This window comes from Schistocerca serialis, chromosome 1, assembly GCF_023864345.2.
Source record: "Schistocerca serialis cubense isolate TAMUIC-IGC-003099 chromosome 1, iqSchSeri2.2, whole genome shotgun sequence".
Lineage (NCBI taxonomy): Eukaryota > Metazoa > Arthropoda > Insecta > Orthoptera > Acrididae > Schistocerca > Schistocerca serialis.
The window spans coordinates 605,675,684-605,689,901 of NC_064638.1; the positions used below are offsets into that span (position 1 = coordinate 605,675,684).

At 42.0% G+C, this 14,218-nt stretch overlaps 1 long non-coding RNA gene across 1 annotated transcript in view; it reads left to right on the forward strand.

Moving 5' to 3' along the window:
- Window positions 1–2,757: 2,757 nt before the first annotated feature.
- Window positions 2,758–14,218, forward strand: part of LOC126477399 (uncharacterized) — a 439,678-nt gene continuing 428,217 nt past the window's right edge. The window contains exon 1 of the long non-coding RNA XR_007587433.1: window positions 2,758–2,877. This is a non-coding gene — a long non-coding RNA (uncharacterized LOC126477399). The remainder of the gene's footprint in view (window positions 2,878–14,218) is intronic.

Here is a 14,218-nt window from a genome sequence, read left to right on the forward strand (position 1 = left end):
GTTGGTTTATATGACCATGAAAAAGAAAATAAGACTTAGTTCACGAAGTTAGATCAAATGTCGAAGTATCTGCGGTTTTTATATTTTTTTATTAATTACGTAACACCTGGCCATCTCACCCGTGTAGCAGAGTTAGATGGTCAGACACGTAAGGAACAGATGGCGTGTTTCGCTCTAGTGTTTTCCTTGGAATATTGAACTATATAGAAACTTTTCTGACTTAAAAAGTATCATTTATGTAAGTCTTCAGGTTTTCGTGGCCGTTGTCACTAAGGTTAGAATCTTCTGCGTTGTTAGGCCGCGTCACATTTCCTTCTAAAATAACCGACATGTCGACCCCTCTGCTGGGATCTTCTTTAGGATGCTTCGGTGTCCACTATGTGTTCTAGCAAGAGTGGACACCGAAACATCCTGTCGAAATGCTGATTACTTTAGAAGGAAATATGACACGACCTAAGAACCCAGAAGATTTTAACCTTAGTATCTTTTTTTTTTTGCTTTATTAATAGCAATTTGAAGTGTTCTTCGTCCATTTGCCTGTATTGGAACGATCTTAGGAACGCATTTCGTTGGCATCTGTAAATAAAAATGAATTCTTGTCGAAGCTAAAAAAAAACAAGTTTTACGTGGTGGCTAACTATTCCAAAGATGGTATGTCCATCTCTCCCAAACAGCAAGGAGAGATGGCCATAGTGAGCGAGAAGCAAAGAGAAAGAACATACCTTTGTGCAGCTAGACCGATACAATGCTAAAATGTAAGTTTCCGTAACTACTCACAGTCTATCTTATGGAAAAATGGAAAAGTATTGACATGCTGTATAATATTAAGGTCTACTAAAAGTAAAATGATTAAAAGTACTTATTTGAAGAGTCAAGGGAAACATCAACGACTCACTCGCGACGAAGACTCACTATCAACGTATCGGCAGCGCTGTAAAGTGGGAAACTGGAGAAACACAGTCGATGGTCATCTCCCCCGCCTGGCTACCTATCCCTGTTTTGCACTACAAGCCGACATAGGTGAAATGCAAGTAGAAAATTTGAGGGTTATGAAGTTCTAATTATTCTGACACGCGCATACTCAATAGATTTTCCATCCTCTCGACATCCAGACATTCACAGGACTGAAGAAATTGGTTGTTTCTTGCCGAAGGTGGGTATTTTACAGACCTTTCAAGATCGCACTTTCCGAATGAAATATACGCGCTGGATGAAGTGGAGGTTGGAAAAAGTACATAGGAAAATAAGGGCATCCAAAAATTGTACTTTACGTTACATTGGAGGTATGAATTAAACAACGCCTTCAGTCACAACTTTTTCGTGTTTTATTAACTACACGATACATTTCGGACCCTGTGGGTCCATCGTCAGGTGTACTTTGTTTTAATACATGTCTTATTTCTTCTCCTGAATGACGTGAAATGCATATTCCTGTCACGAAAAGGTTTAACATTAGGTTATCAATTTCCCTAAGTCGAACGCGGAAAATATGTTCAAAATAGTGGAAAATGAAAAGTGCAAACTTACCATGTAATCCAAGGAAAGCATTTTCAACGTTTTAGTACAGGCAAACATTCTTTTCTCCGTCATTTTATCACATGTCACTTCATTCAGGATGTACATTTGCACACACTTGTTTATAAACACTTCACAGATTCTAGAATGAAATTTTCACTCTACAGCAGAGTGTGCGCTGATATGAAACTTCCTGGCAGATTAAAACTGTGTGCCGGACCGAGACTCGAACTCGGGACCTTTGCCTTTCGCGGGCAAGTGCTCTACCAACTGAGCTACCCAAGCACGACTCACGCCCCGTCCTCACAGCTTTAATTCCGCCAGTACCTCGTCTCCTACCTTCCAAACTTAACAGAAGCTGTCCTGCGAACCTTGCAGAACTAGCACTCCTGAAAGAAAGGATATTGCGGAGACATGGCCTGCGAAAGGCAAAGGTCCCGAGTTCGAGTCTCGGTCCGGCACACAGTTTTAATCTGCCAGGAAGTTTCACTTCACAGATGTTTTTGTACCTGTTGTTGTCAAAGACGAATTTATACGTAGTGCTAAAGATATTACTACAAACAATTGACATATGCAAGGAATAACTTTAGAAAGGGTCTTTGAAATTACTGAAATAACTATGACTTGTGAAATCTGTTTTTCATTTAACACAGATTCTGGTTTTTTGATTTTGCGGCAGTATATCTCCGGTTGTTCTAACAGACTTACGGTCTTACCATTGGGTTCGTTATGTAGTATTACCAAATTGTTTCCAAGACTGTTGATGACATGTTTAGTTTCCAACATATGTTGTGCAATGACTGATTTTTCGAAATTCTTGAGTCTGAAAGCATTTACATGTTCTTGAAAACGGGTGTTGAAGTTTCTACCTGTTTTCCCCACATAGTAGGCAGTACAACTTAACGTTATGCTGAGAACTTTTCAAGTTATACACTCGTGGTTTAGCAAAGCGATTCGGGCTTTGCTCGATCCCTCGATATCATCTCAGAGATTGTGCGCCGGCAGACGCCTCGCGGCCGGTTGGGCAGTAACCGCAAGATTTGTTGCCCGGCTGTCTGGAGGGAGTGGTCTGTTGAATAATTTAGAGGAGGCCGGCGGTGTGACACTGCCCGGTTTCCCCGAATCTCGGTCCAGCGCGGCAGGGCGCCCGGCCGCGCGCGTCGCGTGACCGTCGCGGCGCGGCGCTGCTGTCGCGGCGGCAGGCGGCAGAGTCCCGCGGGGCGCGCGTCTTCGCCAGTGAGACGCCGGTGGCCGCCGCAGCCAGACGGCAACCTCTGCTGCGGGACACAGGCCGGACGCGCCTCTCCTCTCCACGCCTCACCACAGCACACACCCACGCCGGACGCCTGTGCTGACGCGCCCGTGAGTAGCCTCGCGTACATGCCCTCTCTGCTGCCTTACACGGCTCTCGTCTTCAGCGAGAGTTCGTTGACTGTAATCTAAGCATTATTGCAGTGTAGTTGTCCTTGTGCACTGACACTTGTTGGGATAAAGCCTGGTATATTACGAGATTGCTGCACATGCGCACCAGATGTTAACTGCATTTCTTAACATGTAGACTGTGGTTCTAGGTCGCAGCACAAGATGTAAGCGTACTGCGTGCGTTATTGGCATCATCTTCCGTGACGTATGATTACATGTTTCATTGTCTTAGCCTGATCGAAAGCGGAACAGTGAATTGAGTTCTTTTTATTTATACACTACCTGAGCGGGTACTTAAGTGTATATGAATATTAGTTTAGAGTTCCAAAGTATTTTGAGTGTAAGTCTCGGGTGTAAGTCTCGGTGAGTCAGCTGCTCGATGAGTTCCATCAGTGATAGAAGAAAATTGCTGTATATGCGTGTTTTTTGTGTAGATCACGTTTCAATAATTCTTTTCTCATTCTCGGATGAAGTTACATACTCGTGTTTAAAGCCGAAGTGCGTGCAGTTGTGCCTTTCAGTGAACTGATCATTCATTCAGCCTCGCAGCGGATGAAGTCCTGCAAAACTTTTATAACTCTGGGAAAAACTTAATCTCAAATATAAATAATTTAGTTTTGTATTTCACCTCGCGGAACCTCCCACAAACACTACCCATCATTTATAACTTCACTAAGTGTTCAGTACCCGATGAGGAAAGATTTGTTAGCAGAAGGTACTGTAGACGCAGCAATTTGTTCAGACGATCCTCTAGAGTCCCAGAACGCTGCGTATCGGAGGGCAATACCTTTCTCTGATTCGGCACACGGCTGAAACAGCTCATACACACGTTGGGACGGATCAGCAATGGTCAGTAACAGCATACCTCGGAGCGAAATAACTATGGTCGTTGGTAGGTAAATCCAGCTAGGAGTACGAGGAAGCAATCATTTGTGGGTAACATGTTGAGGCCGATTTTGGTTTGAGAATGTGCAATAGAGAGAATAGTTCGGATTTGCACGTACCAGTTAAATGTAAGCTGCATACTGAGTGTGTACTTAAACTCTTATTCCATTCCTTGTGATAATTACAGAAGGGAATGACGGCAGTGCCGTGAGACAATGCATCTGACATTTAAACCTTACGGGAATGCCTACGCACAACTTTCTACTGGCATAGTGCCATTTCACTGCTACATGAAGTATCGATTAAATGAGACGACACAGCAATTAAGAGTAGCCACATTTCCTAAAAAGAATTAAATACAGATGCGTTGGATCTATTTCAATGTTTCAATTTTCAGTCCTTCTTTTCCTTTCACAAACTAAGATACAAGTAGATCACACAATTAACAGAAACTAGGTTCACAATTAACGTACGAAGCGGAGGTGCAGTAGAATGAATAGGTGGGTGAAGAACTTCTGAAAAAGCCGCTTTCAGAAGTCTAGATACAATTCCGGAACATTTACTAAGACATCCAAGAACGATTCCTTGGCACTGGACGAAGCAGTAGAAGAAAGAGACTGAAGGCACAGGCGAACATAAGAACAAGTACAAAATCATCCACGGTGTCGCGTTTAACATAAGAGCAGATGCGAAGAGTTTAGTGCAAGATAGGGAGAGGAGTATGACAACAAAACACTTTGTTGGCTTCAGAAAAACAGTTACATTCAACCTAAAACTCAAAAGACCCTCATAGGACCGACAGAAAAACTATATGTAGTAGCGATTAAGAGATTACAGAAAACAATTGCACATCGGGAGAGACTGTTGTAACAGACAATTACGTGTGTTTCTCATCCGAAGACGGAATTATAGTTACTTACAGTTAGGCAGCCCCTTCTAGCAATAGTGTTGGTGCTATGATGTATTCGCGGTCTACTCATGAGTTAATTGTAATCAACGATGTCAGGAATGTAGCCGGCATTTCCACACTCATTTTGTTACAATGTTACCAGACCGTTGCAACGTCATATTAACTTACATTGTGTTTTCTGAATCACATATAAGTGCGCACACCGTGCTTGTGTGACAGGCATCTCTACGTTGGTCTCGCCGCGAGTGTGTGGATTTATCCCACGGGCGGTGTGAAGTGATGTGATATTTGTGGTTGTGCAGCGTCATAGTGGGGTAACGGTTTTGTGATAGACACGCCGGCGGCTCGCCAAGTGCTCGTAAACGGCAAGCCTTTTAGCATAGTAATTACCGGTAGCCACTAACCATCCCATCCTTCTCTCGCTATGTACAAGCCAATATCCACCTATTACGCTTTCCCCAGCTCTATGAAAGCCTAGTGCAATTATTCACATTACGCAGCTAACAAACGCCATGATTACGCGTTATCTGCGTAAGAAGTTACTTCCCAGCTTTCCGCTTTCCTGCATTAAAACTTCCACAAGTGATTCCTGCAACACTATTTTCACCTTAAAACACATTTTCCACAGCTCTTCATAGTTATACCGAGGCTTAAGGGACGAGCATTCGAGGGCTTCTTTAGATAACACTCTACCCGATTTGCTAGATGAAGAGCCTTTATCAGTGCAACGAAACGTGTACTTGATGCACGATGAAGATTCTCCTCATATGCGTTCATCATCACAGGATTCTAAATAATAGATTCCTTAACAGGAGGATTGGAACAGGTCGACCAATTACACGGGTTCCTTACTGTCTGCTCCTAAACTCCATAGATTTTCAGTTATGAAGCATTTGTGTATCTATCACTGGTACAAGATGCAGACAGTCTTTGAGCCCGTATTTCAGGGAAGCTGAAAAACTATACGCAGAACTCCAGGGCTACATCATCGCAGCTGGGCATTCCTTGGGACGGATGGTTGTGAATGTACCAGTGCGAAGGGGGGATTTCTGAACATTTCATGTAAGAAATATGTTCATATAATATGCCGGTACGTTCTTTTTCTAGGTGTTTCCCATTGTTAAAATGCTGAAACAGTTTTAGAAAATGAACTATGTGCAAATAAAGCATTTCCGAGACCATGTCCAACCAACAATTTCTGGTTCCTTCAAAGTGCGCGAAACGTCCCCTGGAAGTGTGACCGTGCCTTTTTGGTAATCCTGTGTATATACAAGGTGCTTGATAATTAACACATTCGAGACTACACTGTGATCCTGTATGGGGCAGCCGGACTGCTGTTTTTAACAAATTTTTTGAAAATAATTGCTTTGTAACTGTGAGTACAATAGTTGTCTGATATTTCGTTTGAAATGATCAAACTTCGTTTATCTAATCTGAAATTCTTATGAAATATTAATGTTAGCAGAGATAGGAAACATGTTTTCATTATGAAGAAAATTTCTATATACCGTCCTTATACATAATTCGCTTGAGAGTTTTAAGTTTTCAAACATTTGGGCATACAAAGAGCTACCTATCACAGTTTGAACACCACCAGAATATTTCTTTTGGCTTGTTTACCCCCTTCTGGTTTTTATTGAAATCGAAACATGCTTTGTAGACATTCACTGGGTGCGTTTTTTTATAGCAGTTTTTACTACCAAATTTGTTTTATGAATGTTCATTTAGCCGATGCAATATTTTAAACACTTCACAAAATTATTTTCTTCTGTTCCTTACTAAGCATTCAGCCACACACAAATTTGGGTCAATATCACAATAATTAAGAACCCCTTCCGAATCCGAATCGACAATTTCATCTTCCAGGGCATTGAAAACATTGTTATCATCTATATTCCCAATACCAACGACACGTATAGCGCGAGCATTCGGGCAACACAGATACAGGCAACAGGTAAGAGCAATGTAGGACTCAGCACAGAGGAGAAAAATACAAAGCGCTATCACTGTGTAGAGACAGTTCAGAATTCGAAAAACACGTGGTAGGACAATGAAGAGAGCCTTCATTGTGCTATCTACATGGCTACAACACAGGGCGCGTGCAAGACTCGGAAGCCGTCCGTCTGACTGCCACTACTCGATTCCTACTCGGGCACCGTCCACAATTTGTTAATAGTAAAAAATTAAAGCGGGGAAATTTGATACTTAAAGCTAAATGCTCGTGTAAACACAGTTCTGCAGACAAACCTTTTGCAAGATAATTGTGAGAATAGATAACGAACCACAGTGACTTCAGTACGAAGTATTGTCCGAGTTAGTACAAATATAAGTAAAATATAAAATTTTCAGTTGAGCCCCCACTTTTTTTTTTGAACCATCAGTCTTCTGACTGGCTTGATGTGGACCGCCTAGAATCCCTCTCGTGTGCCAGCCTCTTCTCAGAGTAGCAATTGCAACTTAATTTTCAATTATTTGCTGGATGTATTCCAATCTCTGTCTTCCTCTACAGTTTTTACCCTCCACAGTTTCCTCTAGTTCTATGGAATTCACTACCTGGAACCTCCTCATTCTTAACCTTATCAATCCGCCTGATTTTCAACATTCGTCTATAGCACGACATCTCAAATGCTTCGATTGTCTTCTGTTCCAGTTTTCCCACCGTCCATGTTTCACTACCATACAACGGTGTGTTCCATACGTACAATCTCAGAAATGTCTTCCTCAAATTAAGGCCTATGTTTCATACCAGTTAATTACTCTCGGTCAGCAATGCCCTTTCTGCCAGTGCTAGTCTGATTTTGATGTCCTCTTTGCTTCCGTTACTGGTTATTTTGCTGCCTAGGTAGTAGACAGTCTACTTCGTGACCATCAATCCTGATGTTAAGGTTCTCATTGTTCTCATTTCTCCCACTTCTCATTACTTTCGTCTTTCTGCGATTTATTCTCAGTCCATAATCTATACTCATTAGAGTGTTCATTTCATTCAGCAGATGATGTAATTCTTCTTCACTTTCACTCAGGACAGCAATGTCATCAGCTGAATCCTTTCACCTTGAATTTTAATTCCACTCGTGAACCTTTCTTCTACATCCATTATTGCTTCTTCTATGTATCGATTGAACGGTAGGTGCGAAAGAAAACATCCCTGTCCTACACACTATTTAATTCGAGTGTTTCGTTCTTGATCGTCCACTCTTATTATTCCATCTTGGGTCTAGTACATACTGTATATTACCAGTCTCTCCCTGCATCTTAGACCTATTTTCCTCAGAATTTCGAACATCGTGTACCGTTTTACATTGTCGCACGCTTTTTCTGGGTTGACAAATCCTGTGAATGTGTTTTGATTTTTCTTTAGTCTTGCTTTCATTATGAACTGCAACGTCAGAATTGCCTTCCTGCTGCCCTTACCTTTCCTAATGCCAAACTTATCCTCATCTATCAAATCCTCAATTTTTTCCCCATTCTTCTGTATGTTATTCTTACAAGTAACTTGGACGCTTGAGCTGTTACGTTGATTGTGCGATAATTCTCGCACTTGTCAGCTCTTGCAGTCTTCGAAATCGTGTAGATGATGTTTTTTCGAAAGTCAGTTGATATGTCGCCGGATTCATATATTCTACACACCAACGTGAATAGCCGTTTTATTGCCACTTTCTCCAATGGTTTTAGAAATTCTGATGGAATGTTATCCATCCCTTAAGCCTTATTTGAACTTAATTATTCGAAAGGTCTCTTAGATTATGATTGCAATATTGGATCCTGTATTTGTTCTAAATAGACTCCTTTTTCTTCTATCACATCAGACACATCTTCCACATCGTAGAGATTTCTGGTGTACTCTTTCCTCCTCTCTGCTCTCTCCTCTTCATTTAACAGTGGAATTCCCGTTGCACATATAATGTTACCGCCCTTTCTTTTAATTTCACCGAAGGTTATTTTGACTTTCCCGTATGCTGAGTCAGCTTTCGACAGTCATTCCATTTTCGATTTCTTCACATTTCTCATGTAGCCATTTCGTCTTAGCTTCCTTTCACTTCCTATTTATTTCATTCTTAAGCGGTCTTTATTTCTGTATCACTCAGTTTCCCTGAACACTTTAGTACTTCCTTCTTTGATCGGTCTACTGAAATATTTCTTCTGTTAGCATCGGTTTCTTCGCAGTTACCTTCTTTGTCCTAATGTTTTTCTTTCCAACTTTTGTGATTGCCCTTTTTAGAATTGGCCATTCCTCTTCAACTGTACTGCCTACTGGGCTATTTCTTATTGCTGTATCCATAGCCAAAGATAACCTAAAGCGTATCTCTTCAGTAGTAGGGGCAAGGGCAGCGTCACCCCAAGTTGCATGTTGCTAAATTTATGCAAGATGGCAGATCCAAGATGGCGGTGATAGATGTGGCAAGGTCGCAATGACGTCATGGTGGGAAGTTCAAATTTTGACGGGAAAAATGGGTCAATTGGGCTACCTCCACTAACCTAATACCTCCCCTCTCCTACCACTCCCCTCCCCACCCCAAGAAAATGGCGGCAAAAAGGGCGAGAATAAAGGTCAGTTGGGCTAACTCCACTAGCCTAAGAGAATGGCGACAAACATTTCGGCGGGAGAAGGTCACTAGGGCTACCTCCATTAACCTAAGTCGTCCAACCGCCACCTCTTCCTTGGAATTGGTGGGGAAAGGACTCAGCCTCTGCTGGTTCGCTGGATAGGATGAATGTAAGTCTTTATTTTGCATCCATTATTAAAACAGTTTGTCAACTGGCAGCAGCTCTATCCAGTGTGTTCACCATGAGGTCCAGAGTCCAACTGACCTAATACACAGTACCACCCCCACAGGGTGCTAACGTCCCTCCTGTGACATAGTCCAAGATGGCTGTCTGGGGGGAAAATGGTGAGAAAAGGACTCAGTCTGTGTCCAGCTGTTGGAAAGGAAGGAGTGTACTTTATTTATTTTCAGTGAGAGGTTGGAACAATTTATTTAGGTAAGCTTATTTATTACACTAATACCAAAAAATCGCACTGATGTGCTTTTTGTTACAATAAATAGCCTTCAGACCGGCAAACTGCTCATCAATTACCGTAATAATACAGTACACTGATGTACATACACGCAAACAACTCGTACATTGTCAAATTATAGCATGTAAAACGCTCTGCAAACACGCTCACTAATTATAAGCTGACAAAATAATGCATTTCACAGCCTACAGACATCTTCACAAAATAATGCAGTACACTAATGCACAGACACATTCACTATGCGTAAAATTGTCAAAAACAATGCGTGTATAACGCTCTGCAAACATACTCACAACACTTAAACATCCTAAATAATGCAGTGCACAAACACTCATTGCATGTAAAAACGCTTTCAAACTACAGAGGCCCTACGACATGCGTGCTGGGGCATCACATGCACACTGGTCCAGCTCACCACACATGCAAGACATGTATGGCCGTACACACATGTTTACCTACCCACTGTGGCTGATGCATTGCTGGGAGATGTGACTTACCCTCGCAGGTGCAGTTGAAAGCCTATCACTGTTATGCTGACGTCTCATGTCTATGTAAATAAGAGCCAAGTCTCCCTTCTGAACTCATGATAGAAATCTTCTGCAATGCTTCCCAGCAATTCAGCTCGTCCATGATGTATCAACCCTTTCCAGAAATCGTAACGTGCATGAGAAATAGTTAACGGTTGCTTTTGTTGTTGTAGGACCTTTTTTGATGTCTCAGGTTGTCTGCATGGAAATTCTTGTCCTGACAGGTCCTGTTTACGAAAATAGCCCAAAATAACGCTGAATGCATTCATCCTGATGGTCCTAATGGGGCACCCCACCCACTTCTTTTTTTTTCAGATGAGACTTTTAGTGGCAACACAATTTTGTACAGACTGCCATATTTCACTGACAGCTAAACACTGCATAAGTGGTCTACAGATCTGCCAATGGGAGCTTGATTATTTCAGTGTGAAACCGATATCCAACCCAGCTATATGTTCCCACATACCATATCAATGTAGTAAACATACAATTCATATCCTGTGCAATACAAAATCACCACTTCTGCATCTGCATTTAGTTATCAAATGGCTCTGAGCACTATGGGACTTAACATATATGGTCATCAGTCTCCTAGAACTTAGAACTACTTAAATCTAACTAACCTAAGGACAGCACACAACACCCAGTCATCACGAGGCAGATTTAGTTATCGACAAGCAGACCATCATTATGCTTACTACATAAATATGGTATGTGGTGACATATAGCTGGGTTGGAGATCGGTTTCACGCTGAAATATTCAAGCTTCCATCGTCAGTGGCAGAGCAGTGTAATTGAGTAAGTGTCTTTACGTATTTGAAGATCTGTAGACCACTTATGCAGGGCTTAGCTGTTAGTGCAATACGGCAGTCTGTACAAAACTGTGTTGCTGCTGAAAGTCTCATCTGCAGAAAAGAAAGGCAGACAGTGCTCCCACCCTGGCAGCATCAGTAATTTGCTTAATTCATTCACAAGACATTCTTTGTGCTGGGACATAGGAGCCTGTACAGACTGATTCAAACAAGATGGGAGCATAGTATTTGGAAAGTTCTGAGGGTAACATGATGTCTTCTTTGTTCAAGTGTCAAAGACAAGTTGAAGCAGACCATCCATCTCTAGTGGGATGCTATCCCTCATCCGCCATAGAGGTAATAAGACATCTCCAGACCACTAGCTTTAGGACACCGAAAATTCCAGCCATTTTTCTCTTCTGTAGGACAGTGCTTCGAATTCTGTTTGTGTAATTGTTCTGATTTTGCCGTCTGTGCTTAGACCATACTCGCTTTCCAAACAAAAACAATGCTTTTATGATTAATGGTGTTTTTGCAAGCATGCACAGACATGATGAAGGCTTTTAGGGGTGAGAACATGAGGCTAACGTTCACCGTTTCTGAGACATATGTTGAAAGTGGGACATACGATGTCTGGGAAGGGTAATATGTAATGGGTGGGGTGCCTCATTAGGACCACCAGGAGGAATGCATTCGGCGTTATTCTGGGCTATTTTTGTAAATAAGTCCTGTTAGGACAAGAATTTCCAAGCAGAAAAGCTCCTACAACAGCAAAAGCGACTGTTAACTGTTTCTGCAGCATGTCACGATTTCTGGAAAGAGTCAATACATCATGGATGGGCAGTCCTGTTATAATCGCTAGGAAGAATGTGCATCCTGTGTCATTCTGGGAAGCATTGCAAAAGATTCTATAGTGTGTCCAGAGGGGACTTGGCTGTTATTTACATAGACATGAGATGTCAGCATAAAACTGACAACCTTTTAGCTGCGCCTACGAGGGTGAGTCGCTAGGTAAACATCTCCCAGCTATGCATCAGCCACACTGGGCAGGTAAACCCATGTGTACAGCCAGACATGTCTCACATGTCGGGTGAGCTGGACCAGTGTGAATGGGGCACACCAGGATATGCAACTTAGGGCCCCTGTGGGAACAGTTCACTGATGAATTGTGAACGAATTTCTTAATGATAGTTCGAAAGCGCTTTTACATTCAATGAGTGTTTGTACAATGCATTATTTTGGCTGTTTAAGTGTTGTGAGTGTGTTTGCAGAGCATTATACATCCATTATTTTTGACATTTTTACGCATAGTGAATGTGTTTGTGCATCAGTGTACTGCATTATTTTGTGAACATGTCTGTAGGCTGTGCAATGCATTATTTCGATAGTTTACAATTAGTGAGCATGTTTGCAGATCATTTTACATTATTTATTTTGACTATTTACTAGCTGTTTGAGTCTCTGTACTGCAGTGTACTGCATTATTACGTTAATTTACGAGCAGTTTGCAGGTCTGTAGGTTATTTATTGTGACACCAAGCACATCAGGGCGAGTGTTCAGCGTATAAATAAACTATGTGAAATCCATCCCTAAGTAAATTGTTCTAACTTCCCACCGAAAATATATAAAGTACACTCCTTCCTCTCCAACAGTTGGGCGCAGACTGAGTCCTTTTCCCGCCATTTTCCCCAGACAGCCATCTTTGACTAATTCACAAGAGGGATGACTGTGCACTCTGGAGGTGGTACTGTATACTAGGCCAGTTGGACTCTGAACCTCATGGTGAACACATTGGATGGAGCTACTGCCTATGACAACTGACTGTTTAAATAAAAAATGCATCCAAAATAAAGACTTACATCCAGCCTATCCAGCAGAGGCTGAGTTCTTTTCCTGCCAATTCCAAGGAAGAGGTGGTGGTTGGTAGCCCAGTTGACCTTTTCTCTAGCCGTATTTTTCCCTCCATTTTGGTTCAAATGGCTCTGTGCACTATGGGCCTTAACATCTGAGGTCATCAGTCCCCTAGAACTTACAACTACTTAAACCTAACTAACCTAAGGACATCACACACAACCATGCCCGAGGCATGATGCAAACCTACAACCATAGGGGTCGTGCGGTTCGAGACTGAAGCACCTAGAACAGCTCGGCCACACTGGCTGGCCCTGCCATTTTCTTGGGGAGAGGATTGGAGGGTGTAGGGGAGGGGTTGAGTTAGTTGAGGTAGGGGAACTAACTTATTTTCCACAAAAAATTTGAACTTCCTGCCATGACATCATTGTGACATTGTCACATCCATCGCCGCCATCTTGGCTCTTCCACCTAAAATAAATTTGGCAATAACGCAACATGGAATGACGCTGTCCTTGCCCTATTACTTTCATCATTCCTTAGTACTTCTGAATCCCAACTCTTTGCATATTGATTCTTCCTGGCTAATCTCTTAAACTTCAGCTTATTCTTCATCACTATCAAATTGTGATCTGAATCTATGACTGCTCCTGACACATTACAATCCAGTATCTGATTTCAGAATCTCTGTCGGACCATGATGTCTGAAATCTTCCTGTATCACTCAGTCTTTTCCAAGTATACCTCCTCCTCTTGTGATTCGTGAACAGGGATTCGCTATTACTAGCTGAAATTTATACAGAACTCAACTAGTCTTTCTCCTCTCTCATTCCTTTTCCCATGCCCATATTGTTCCTGTAACCATTTCTTCTACTCCTTCGCCTACAATTGCGTTCCAGTCCCTAATGACTATTAGATTTGCATCTCCCTTCATATACTGTATTCCCCTTATAATATCCTCATATACTCTCTCTATGTCTTCATCTTCAGCTTGCGACGTCAGCACATACACTCGAACTATCGTTGTCAGTGTTGGTTTACTGACGATTCTGATAAGAACAACCCTATCACTGAACTGTTGGCAATAACGCACACTGTGCCCTACCTTCCTATTCGTAACGAATCCTACTCCCGTTATACTACACTCTGCTGTTGTTGATATTACAATACACTAATCTGATCAGAAATCCTTGTCTTCTTTCCATTTCAGTACACTGTCTTTATTGTATCTAGTCTGAGCCCCCGAATTTCCTGTTTCAGATTTTCTAGCTTCCCTTCCAAGTTCAAGCTCTCGACATT